Below are 12133 nucleotides of genomic sequence, written 5' to 3' on the forward strand. Positions count from 1 at the left end.
CGCTGATCTCTCTTGAACCAATCAACTAGAGCTGAAACGGCTTTTTGCTGAAAACTTATTACCAATCTCGCCCTACTACTGAGAGACTTGAATTGGACAGTTTATTTATTTAATTATTTATTTATTTTGTGCAATACGACTCGTACACTTTTACTGACAAGTTCGTTAGACTTCAGTTAACTCAAGCAGTGAATGGATGAAGTGGGTATGGGGCTAGCAGCTACATCCCCTGGAACTATTCACTTTAGGAGAAAAGCGACATAAACTGTTCAAGCACGTACAACGAAGAAGGAAAATGCCAAATTTAATCAAATAAAAGGGTAAACGGTAGAGCGGTGCGCCACCCCTTTACCAATAATATTATTCCAATAATATAATTTCTACAGGGGTGGAGATACCAGCCAAAATGTGATTCGCCTCCTTTTTATTCATGTCTCGTTCCAACATAACTTTATTATATATGGTATTTTGCTATATATAATCATATATATATATATATATATATATATATATATATATTATATATATATATATATAAAAATATAATATATATATATGTATATATATATTATATATATATAAAATACAAACTGAAATCATAATACATTTGTACATAAAGTGGAATTCCCTCTGCATACGCTCGCCCTCCCTGGGACCTAACGGTAACACGATACTCCTTTGCCTTCCCCTCACCACTTCCCCTCTAAAAGGGACACCAGGAAGACCCAGCAACTAAAGGGAGAATCCATACAAGGCCTCCTACCTACCACAACCAATTTCCAGTCCCTCTTTCCAGACGGTGGCTGTTGCCAGGTTAGTGGTCTCTTCTCTCAAATTTTTATTTTTTCTCATCTGTCAGACAATGGATATAAATTACCATATTTTCCCTTTTTCCTTTCTTTTTCTTTTTTATTTTGGGTCCTTCTCCCTTCACTTTCTTTTTTTTTTTTTTTTGAAACGCACAATAGGGTGTATTTCTTATCTTTTCGGTACGATGGCAGAAGGTAATAATTAATGCAATTTTCAGGAATGCACACGTATGAGCCCGCGTGCACACACACACACACACATACACACACACCAACAGAGGAACTTATTTGCTACATCATGTATGCCATCAGAAAACATCATCCAGTTTAAGAAATACTCACAAAACGAAAGACGAAACTCTCACTGAAGTTGAATTGTCATACCTGTAACGAGAAAAAGAACGAATCAGTCACGCAGATAAATATAACTTAAAAAATTTTTCAACGTGTCACTCCACCAAGCATTCTTTTCTTCATGTGGCCATTTAACCACATTAGCGAACATTAAGAGAATGAGTTCAAGACATCCTACTGTCTTCTGAAAACATATGGGCTTTAATAATAAGAAAGTACTTTTATACTTATAACAATCATCATGAAAAGAACAAATCTATTTGTCGAGCAAATAATTAAGTTTGCGGTTGCAATAACAGCTTACAACGGCATTAAAAGACCCATTAAACAGTGATTATTGCAGCACCCACATTTCGTAACAATAATAAAAAATAACCTCACCTCACTGTTTTTATACAGCACAACTTATCAGTTCTTATTAAAGAATACGAATGGAAGAACACGCTTCACTGTGATGTGTTCATGCATGAAAACACACACTTTTTATATATATATATATATATATATATATATATATATATATATATACATACATACACATATATGTATATACATACATTATATGTATGTATGTGTATATATATATATATATATATATACACATATATATATATATATATATATATATATATATATATATATATATATAGTCCTTCAATACTAAAAACATATAACAAAAAAATGTCACGTACTTGTAAAAATACTACATACAAGACATGTGAAATTATTATATAATGTTCTAAAACAGAATGGTTGGGATTCACATAAACATGGAAAATCCTATTACTTAAGTGAATACCCAAGTTAGTTTAATGAAAAAAAAAATGAACAAACCAATAATGAATCTACTGCAACATTGATGGTTGGCTTTTTACGTCTTACAAATCGTGAAAATTTTCAGAAAAACTAGAACTAAACCATTTACCGCATGATTAAGTTTTTCGAATAATTCCCCTCGAATATATATTGAGTTTCTTACATAAATTTACTCATTTATATATGCAAGCATTAAAACTGTCCACGGTATTTTCTTTTCCTGTTTATCTTCTCTATTTCTCTCTACCTGTGCAGACGTCCTTGACCCTGATAGTTGTAACGCCAGATAAATTACAAACAATCAATCTGATTCAGACGTCATCGTATCAAGACGCTTTTATCGAAGAAATTTTATCTGATACAAATTTTAAAAAACTCTCAGTGAATTAAAACCAATTCCCCTGTATTGAACCATACCAATTGCAACATAAGAATATAAAGAAATTTGAGATCGCAATACGAAACTATATCACATTAAATATAACAGGAGGGAGAACTTACTAATAACCATTGCAAACGCTCCGTATATTTTTTGGTATCATATTACAAATGACGGACTGGTTTTTCTGAGAGGAACTATCCTTGCTAATGCTCCTTATCTGCATATTAATATAAGGACTAAAGTTTCTAAAGCTCTCAATCATGTGCTAATCGTTAACTGATATACCAGGTCTTACAGACATTCGTATGAGAGAGAGAGAGAGAGAATGTCTGTAAGACTGGGGAAATTCATTCTCTCTCTCTCTCTCTCTCTCTCTCTCTGGGAAAATTCATTTCTCTCTCTCTCTGTAATACATACACATGCACAGAGAGAGAGAGAGAGAGAGAGAGAGAATTTCCCCAGTCTTGCAGACATCTGTGTATCAGAGAGAGAGAGAGAGAGAGAGAGAGAGAGAGAATTTACGGGGAGGGGGGGAGAGGCTTTTTTAGACAGCCTGAATACCTTTTTCTTGCACATTGTGCGCAGGAAGGCACGCGCACACAAAACCCTGTCCTTGGTCGGTCCAGAAATAACCAAATTGTACGAAACGAGATAAAAAAAAATTGCTGTCTGTTGAAATTCGTCAAGGTGGCACTGGTATTGTTAATGTTGTTATTGGTGGCGATAATACTCGAGTTGGTATTGTTGTCGGTGATAATGGTGGAGGTGGTATTCACGCTCCTGGTGTGAACGGCGTTGGTTTCTGTGGCATTGAAACTGACGGTAATGGCGAGGGCGGTTTTGTCGTTGGGTTGGCGGTAGTGTTGGAGACAGCGATGGTGGTGGCAGTATTACTGGTGGTGTTATTGTTTTCAATGTTTCTTTTGGATAAATAGCTGGACGAGAATAGAATGTAAGATTAGGCCAAAGGCCAAGCACTGGGACCTATGAGGTCATTCAGCGCTGTAACGGAAATTGACAGTAAAAAGGTTTCAAAGGTGTAGCAAAAGGAAAACCTCGCATATGCAATATGAATCAATTATTAGGAGAGGTTGGAGAGTAAGATGGAAGAAAGAAAATATGAACGGAGTTGGAGTAAAGAAATTAAAGGGGTTGCAGCTAGAGGCCGAAGGGACGCTGCGCAGAATCTTGAGTATACTGGCGGCACTAACCCCCCTACGGGGAATGTAATAGTAGGGGTTTCTGACTAAAAAAATCTAAAATGCTACAAAAGGCTTAAATATCCTAGCGTAGTGGGCAAGACACTGTAACATGAGCATAATTCATTAAGCAAATGAGGTTCTGTGAAAATAAAAATGGGCTGGGGAGATGCACTCGCTATCTTATCATGTATCATGCGGTAGCTTTCATGTAAACGAGGCGTAAAGCAGAGAGAGAGAGAGAGAGAGAGAGAGAGAGAGAGAGATGCCAACAAGAAAATAATAACCCTTCAAAAAACGACAAACCTGGATGGTAATAAGCGAGAAAAGGCACTGGAAAAATCAATTATTACACAATTATGAATCTACTACCTGAAGTATTATAATGCTTTACGAACCAAGTAAAAATGTCATACATTTACCTACCATAGATTACAATATCCAGAAATTTTATTAAAAAAAACTACAGAATAATTAGAAGATTAAGTATTAAACTATTATTAAATCCATACAATATTAATTAAAATCTAAAAACAATATCAGAAACTTCCGAGGAAATATCTCAAATCTCACACTATTAATACCTGAAGAAACTAATAATTCTGTTACCTACGAAAAGAAAAGAAGGAATAAAAAAAATGTGGAGCGATGGCAAGAATAGATGATACTGGCGCCTTGGCTGATCATACCCAATCAGATGAAGAATGAGAGCGTTTCTGCATGCAACCATTGCAACAAGGCGCTTGCCGATCAAGTAGACTTATCCATCGATATATATATATATATATATACGTATATATATATATATATATATATACATATATAATATATATATATATATATATATATATATATTATATAAATGTATGCTTGTATATATATATATTTATATATATACCGTATATACTTGAATCCTATAACATTAAATACTGTTTTGTGTGCATATAACTTTTATTTTTATCACTGTATATATTTGAATCTCTACATACACTCTTTGCCTTTTTCATGCACACTTACATACACACACACACACACATATATATATATATATATATTTGAATTTCTATAATATTCATGTATGTCAACATTCTTATCCCGTTTGCACACTTCAGTGCAGATATGCCTGCTATTAAGTGTTATTATTTGTGCTCACTGTGTCAGTAAGTTTGCAGAAATGATGAAAAATGATTCATCTAAATTCTTTCTGTTTTCGAGAATGTCGTGGCCTTGAAAATGTTTCATAGCTTAAAATATCTATTTCTTCTGCTGCGGGTAACTTTACCTGTCCCTCATCACTTATTTTTCAATGAAATCAATTCCTTTTATGGAATGGAATATAAAATTTAGGCCAAAGGCCAAGCGCTGAGACCTACCAGGTCATTCAGCTCTGAAAGGAAACTGAGAGTACAACGGTTTGAAAGGTGTAACAGGCGGAAAACCTCGCGGTTGTTAGGAGAGGATAAGAAGTAAGATGGAAGCAAGAGAATATAAACGGAGGTTCAGTAAGAGGAATGAAAGAGGCACGCTGCGAAGAACCTCAAGTAAAACCACAATGCACCGTGCGATCAATTCCTTTGATGTGTTCTCCACATCAGGTTCAAGGCTCATTTTCTCAGTATCACTTCAAATTTAAAAAGGTTCAATTCTGCCACAACTTTACTGCATATTTCGCTATTTTCGGAACTAAAGAAATAAGCATTAAACACGACAGTGCCTCTTCATCTAAAAAAAGTATACTGCAACCTATAAAATATAGGTTGGGAATATTATGGAAAAGCAACATGTTCTCCTGATTGAACGGATACGGTGCGGTTACTTATTTTCCTGTAAACATAAATGAAAATTGATCTAACTCTAATTTTTAATATACTCAGTTTCTCCGGTTTCGTTGGCCCGTGAAGGCCAAGGTTATTTCTGAACCGCTAACCTTGATCCGCTCCCAGAGAATTTATCGATTCCCGATTCCATTCCTTGGAATCTTTTACATAACGGGTATGGATTTTTGTAAACGAAAACCTTTCCCCGCCCCTCTTCTTCTCTCAAGAATATTTGGGGAAATTGTTGCTCCATAAATAAAAAATTTCCTTTCCTAAGACTCTAATTTCTTTTATGTAACTTGCTGGAATATTATCGTGGAAATTTGAATCCCTTTTCTCTTGTCAAACATATTACAACATACAACAAGGCAGCACGTTAAATTTCTGTTGGCTTCTTGTCTTAATATAAATAGATATTTCATAATAATAAATCTAAATATATGAATGATTGACGAAGAATTATATATAATTAACTGAACATTATTACGTTAACCTCTCAACTTCTTTTACACAAATGAAATAATTCAAACTGCTTCTTACCACCTGTAAAACGAGAAGAGAAGGGAAGCATCTTTACTCTGTTTGAGCCCCCGTAAGAAAATAATCACAAGTAATCTGTAAATCACATATATGTAGTCGAGGACAAGTTTTTCCGCAAAAATAACCAATAAATTTTGCAGAAATGCATTCGTCATGCTTATGTCATCCCAATTTTCATATCCAATATACAATAGTATTTCGGGACGGAAACAGGATCTATGAGTTGGTTTCTCGGCTTCCGTTACATTATCAAAAATTAGAGAGAGAGAGAGAGAGAGAGAGAGAGAGAGAGAAAGTGGGGTGGGTACGCACAATTCGCAACAAAATTCATGTATTATAATTTTCTGTTACAATATTAAAACTTCCACGAGAGAGAGAGAGAGAGAGAGAGAGAGAGAGAGGGTGAGAGAGAGAGACAGTGGGGTGGTACTGGTCGCAACAAAATTCATGTATTATAATTTTTCTGTTACAATATTAAAACCTAGATGAGAGAGAGAGAGAGAGAGAGAGAGAGAAGGGGCAGGCAAGGTAGGGTAAACAGAATTCGCAAAAAATTCCTATAATGTCATTTTCCGATACAGAATTAAAAACTTTCCAAGAGAGAGAGAGAGAGAGAGAGAGAAAGAAGGGAGGGTGGGTAAGGTGAGCAGGGAGTTGGAACAAATTTCCAGTAATATAATTTTCTTTCACAAATACTAAAATTTCCAAAACACACAATGCACACACACACACAACAGAGAGGGCGAGAGTGGGTAATGAAGAATTCGGAACAAAATCCCTGTAATATATTTTTCCGTTGCGATATTAAAACGTCAAAGAGAGAGAGAGAGAGAGAGAGAGAGAGAGAAAGTAGGGTAAGCAGAATTCGCAACAATATTCCTGTAATATAATTTTACTTCACAATACTAAAATTTCCAAAACACACACACACACACACACACAGAGAGAGAGAGAGAGAGAGAGAAGGGCGGGCGAAGTGGGGTACGCAGAATTCGGAACAAAATTCCTGTAATATAATTTTCCAAAGAAAATTCACGACCTTGCTCACATCCGTCCTTGATCACTATACGCCTCCCTTCTAATGTGAGCTGCACAGTGACATCATCTTTTCTTCATAATTGTTAGCATTACATCTAGTGACTTGCACGTGGCGCTTGCAATACAATCGACATCCGTGACTAACGGAAACGAAGTGTTCTGGTGGATTATATTTGGCCGATAACAATAACAACGCTGGTAATGCATTCGTTCATTTACTGTGATTCTGCCCTTCTTTATTATTATTGTTATTATTATTATTATTATTATTATTATTATTAATTAATTATTATTACCTGAACAGTTTTTACAAGGTAAAGATCACTAATAATAAAAACACTATTATTATTATTATTATTATTATTATTATTATTATTATTATTATTAGCATTATTATTGCAAATTTTTCGTACCTTGAACAGTTTTTACAAAGTAAAGATTGTAAAAATGAAAATATTACTATTATTATTATTATTATTATTATTATTATTATTATTATTATTATTATTATTATTATTTTGATATACCTTTTTCGACTTCATTTATTATTATTATTATTATTATTATTATTATTATTATTATTATTATTATTATTATTATACTGCTTTCGACATTTGCTTAAATGTCCTCACTCACCAAAAAAAGGAAGTGTCCGTGAAAAGCCCCATCAATAATGGCCACACTAACTTCGTATTCATTGCATAACTTGATAGTTACCTGGATTCAAAAGAGCATACAAAATAGTATGAGCAACAAGCACACTATGGATATAACAATTTCCTTAATGCTAAGAATATTGTTGGTCTTTTTAAGTCTCTAACGACAAAGAATTCAAGTCGCTTTCTTTCTTCCTCTCCGTTTTATCTAAACCATTTCATCCATGTGCAGTTTATCTTGCTCTTATCATTATACAACGTTCACTGACTATGTATTTCTGACCAGTTACAGTTTCTTACGTAACGTAAACATTCTCTCTCTCTCTCTCTCCTCACCAGAATGCAATTAAAAAAACTACCACAATGACACCACAAAAACGTCACTACAAGACAGATGACAAAATTCCGTTCCCTCTATGGGACCTCGGTATCCCACTCTGAACTCTAGGCGAACGATAATGGAATCACTTCTTGCACCTTCATGAAATGTTCCACATTCTCTCTCTCTCTCTCTCTCTCTCCTCGAGGGTATGCAATAGACGCACCAGTCCAAAGATCATAGTTCAGTCCTGTGAAAATATGTTATTCCTCCTACTGACAAATGCAAATGGTATTAGATTAATGGCATTTCATTTCACATGTTTAATTAGACTATTTATACTTGTCAAATTAATGCTGTACACGCATAATACGAAATATGAAAGTAAAAGCCTGCATCTCATTTTTTGGCATAGTAGATGAATTTGACATTATGTTATATAGACTGATTAATTAAACAACGACATCTAAACTCGCTGTTTTCTTCCAGACAACAGATAATACTTGGGAATAGTGAACTCGAGGGCCAATTGTTTATACCAATTCGTAAGATCGCTCCTAATATTATATATATCCTTATATATATACACATATATATGTTTATATATATAGTATATGTATGTTATATACATACTTTATACATATACATATATGTGTATATGCATATGCATAACTTACGTTAGCCCGCCAAGCCAAGAAAACATATTAGTATTCCCTTGAAAGGCACCTTAAAATTTCCACCACCTAAAAAAGGACTATCATGACATTCCTTTAAAATCCAGCCACCCAGCTATCTTTTCCATCGATACGAGTAATTGACCATAAATAATCGACCGGTTGACTATGCAGCTACCAGTGAGAAGAGCGCAGTCATTCCAGCGCCATCACTATCTTCAGTGGCGAATAGCATCATACTATTATTGAATGGCCACCATGACTTTCAAAAAATCACATAAAAGACCACCAAAGGGAGTCATCGCATTAAAAATGCGTTGGATCAATTTTTTTTTTATAAGCTAGCATTAACAGACGCATAAAGGTCAGTCAACGCTACAGAACAGCATGTCATAAACACGCGTCGGCGAGTTATCGCATGCATATCACGAACAGGTTGAGAACAAGTCAGCGACCGAAAAAGAACACCAAAGAGAGTCATCGCATTAAAATGCGTTGAATTTTTTTTAACAAGCATTGAGACACGCGAAAAAGACAGAACAGCATGTAATAAACACACGTCGGCGAGTTATCCATCGCATATCACAAATAGTTGAAAACGTTGACCACTAAAGAGAGTCATTTAAAAATGCGTTATCATGGCATATGAGAGACGCATAAAGGTGAGTCCACGTGACAATATAGTATGTCATATGCACACGTCGGCATTTTATCACATACATATAACAAACAGGTTGAAAACAAATCAATACAAGACCACACTACAATTAAAATTTCATAAACACACGTTGGCAATTTATCGCATACATATAACAAAGGTGTAAAACAAGTCAACAACCGTAAGTGAAGAACGAACCGCTGGCAAATGCTATTCCACCTGTTTGTGATGTACGTACAGTAAGTTGCCGACATGTGTTTACGACATGTATTACTGTGGTTGGACAAATCCTCATTATAGTAGATTAAAAGGTGAAAAATCCAAGAAAAGAAGGAAAGTACTTTATTACCATAAATATATAAGTAATTTTCTACTATTGCTTCGTTACGGTGAACAGATATTGAGGTTGATTATTTCTAACGTATTAATGGGCATCCTTCCTAAGTGAAGAAACCTCTGTCTATCAAGAAGAGATACGTTCAGCGAATAGTGGAACACATAGGAAAGTAGAGTTCCGCAATTTAAAAGTGAAGTCTATTCATGTTCTTTGTCCATGACAAAATCTCTTTTATGAATATTGTGCAAATTGACATTCATCTCTTAATGGTGAATTATTTCAAAGCAATAGAATGCCATCTTGAATAGTGGCTGCTACACTCATCAATTATGATAACATTTTTAAGTCTCTTATTGCACAATAACTCACTGAAAAGGAGTCACATGCCCATTACATAATCGGTTCTAAACTTCGGGATTTTCTCTCAGCTTCGTTGCTCCTTCTTTTAAAAGGCATGATTTGTACTTCAAGGCCAAGCCTTAAATTTTTTTTTTTTAATTTCGTTTTTTTTTTTTTTAAACCTAGATTAAATAAATGTCATGAAGTGGCCCCCCCTCCTTTTGGCATTCTCCTGTAAAACAAAATCAAGCAAACAAGCTCATTCCTCTCACGAGAAATGACTCAAGTAAGAATAAAGTATTTCACAACTTGAGAAAGTTTCTAAAGTACCAATCTACGGTTGTACTTGATAACATTACTGCCACGCAAAAGAGGGCCACGCTGAGAGCAATCGTGTTACCCTACATCAAGGCGGACACTATGTGCTCAAAACGCTCGTGTTGCTTACGCAACAATATGACTCCATATCTATTACCACATCTGGTCCTGCCATTTAGAAGCCCCAGCACAAGAAAACTAATAAAACTGAAGGAGTTTAGGTCAAAATGCTATGAGGAAAGCTACGCTGTACCAGTCTTAATGATCTGTCTTCATTTATTTTATGTTGTTATCAAGACAATAAAAATGTTAACAGAGATATCTCTCTCTCTCTCTTCTATATATATATATATATATATATGTATATGTATATATATGTATATATGTGTGTGTGTATGGACCTTGTGGTCAAGTGGTTACAATAACAATTCCACTGAATTTCAGCAATATTGACCGGATTTTAAAAATCAGGTCATTCGTTAGAAAATATGAAACTGTCGGAAGTGCTTCAGTAATCTTAAAAATTTCTTAATAATAATAATAATAATAATAATAATAATAAAATTATTATTATTATTATTATTATTACTTACTTCTTACTCTGGTAAAAAAAATAATGTAACCATCAATGCCCTAACCGCTTTTTTCGTATACCAGTTTTTACAGCACGTTTATGAATACAAATTATCTGTATATCCGAGTTACACGCTAACCTATAAAAAGTTAATTTTCTTTAAAAAGAAAGGATTTAAAAGTAACACCACCTCGAACAAAAATATATGTATTCACATTAATCCACCTTTAAAGACAGCCTTTATACTGGTATTATATGGAAATACAGAAACTACTATATTAAAACATTCAGGAATATACAAACTACTATAAAACATTCAGGAATAAGTGTTTTTGAACTGGCAATACCGTAAGAGGTACCCAAGCAAATACAGAAATGATATTGACGAGTAAGCAGCAAGATATTAGAGGTAGAGTGAAAGGAAAAATATTTGTTTGTGTGTGTACGCATCTCCATGACCTTTGACATTCCTCGACTTGTGACCCGAAATAAGTACCTCATTTCTTTGAGTATTTTTTTTTATTTGTAAAAAAATGACCTAGCCATACTTCCATTTATAAAAATAAACTATTTAGCTGAATGAAACTCAAATTGTATGTTCTTAAGCAATTATTTTGATTAAATCCTATCCACTCGTTTGTCGGAGCAACTTAAAACCTAACCAATAACCAATCATAGCAAAAAAAAAAATTAACTTAATAAATAAATAAACAAAATAAATTAAATCTGGAATAAATAAAAATATTAATACTCTGTGGCCACCTGTAAGTACCGAAAGACTTTAAAAAGCGTAAGCAACGCCCAAGATCGAGTGAAAATCTCTGGCACTTACTAAAGAGATCAAGTGCCAAGCACTTCCGCCAGCCAATCAAAGATCAAGCAACGCGGAGCCTCATCAAATATTACTTTAAAACCTTTCGCCTCCTTCATCGCCATATAACCAATGACAGCCCCTGCCTTCCGGCCAGCAACCAATCACGCCACACTGACAGCCAAATGCTTAATGACATTAAGAGCCGATGCATCGCGTCCACCGGATTCGTTCATTCAATAAAACTCATTTGAATAATCATGAAGCTCCATAAAATTCATGGGGCGAGTGCTTAATTTTATCTTTTACTGAAATTGAACATTTCATGTATATTTCCTTCCGGGTTCGACGACACTTCTTCCTTACCGTCCATCTATTTCATCCGTAATCCTCTTCTCAAAACACAAAGAAAGAAAGATACAGAGCAGCGGGTTTAAGCGAGTGAAAGCAAATTTGTTATTATTATTATTATTATTATTATTATTATTATGG

At 34.4% G+C, this 12133-nt stretch overlaps 1 long non-coding RNA gene across 2 annotated transcripts in view; it reads right to left on the reverse strand.

Annotated features, from left to right (window-relative positions):
• Positions 1–564: 564 nt before the first annotated feature.
• The window catches only part of LOC136840886 (uncharacterized), a 358486-nt gene continuing 346917 nt past the window's right edge, over positions 565–12133 (reverse strand). For both annotated transcript variants that reach the window (XR_010853772.1, XR_010853771.1), the window contains one exon: positions 565–1193. This is a non-coding gene — a long non-coding RNA (uncharacterized lncRNA). The remainder of the gene's footprint in view (positions 1194–12133) is intronic.

The sequence above is a fragment of the Macrobrachium rosenbergii genome, chromosome 8 (genome assembly GCF_040412425.1).
Source record: "Macrobrachium rosenbergii isolate ZJJX-2024 chromosome 8, ASM4041242v1, whole genome shotgun sequence".
NCBI lineage: Eukaryota > Metazoa > Arthropoda > Malacostraca > Decapoda > Palaemonidae > Macrobrachium > Macrobrachium rosenbergii.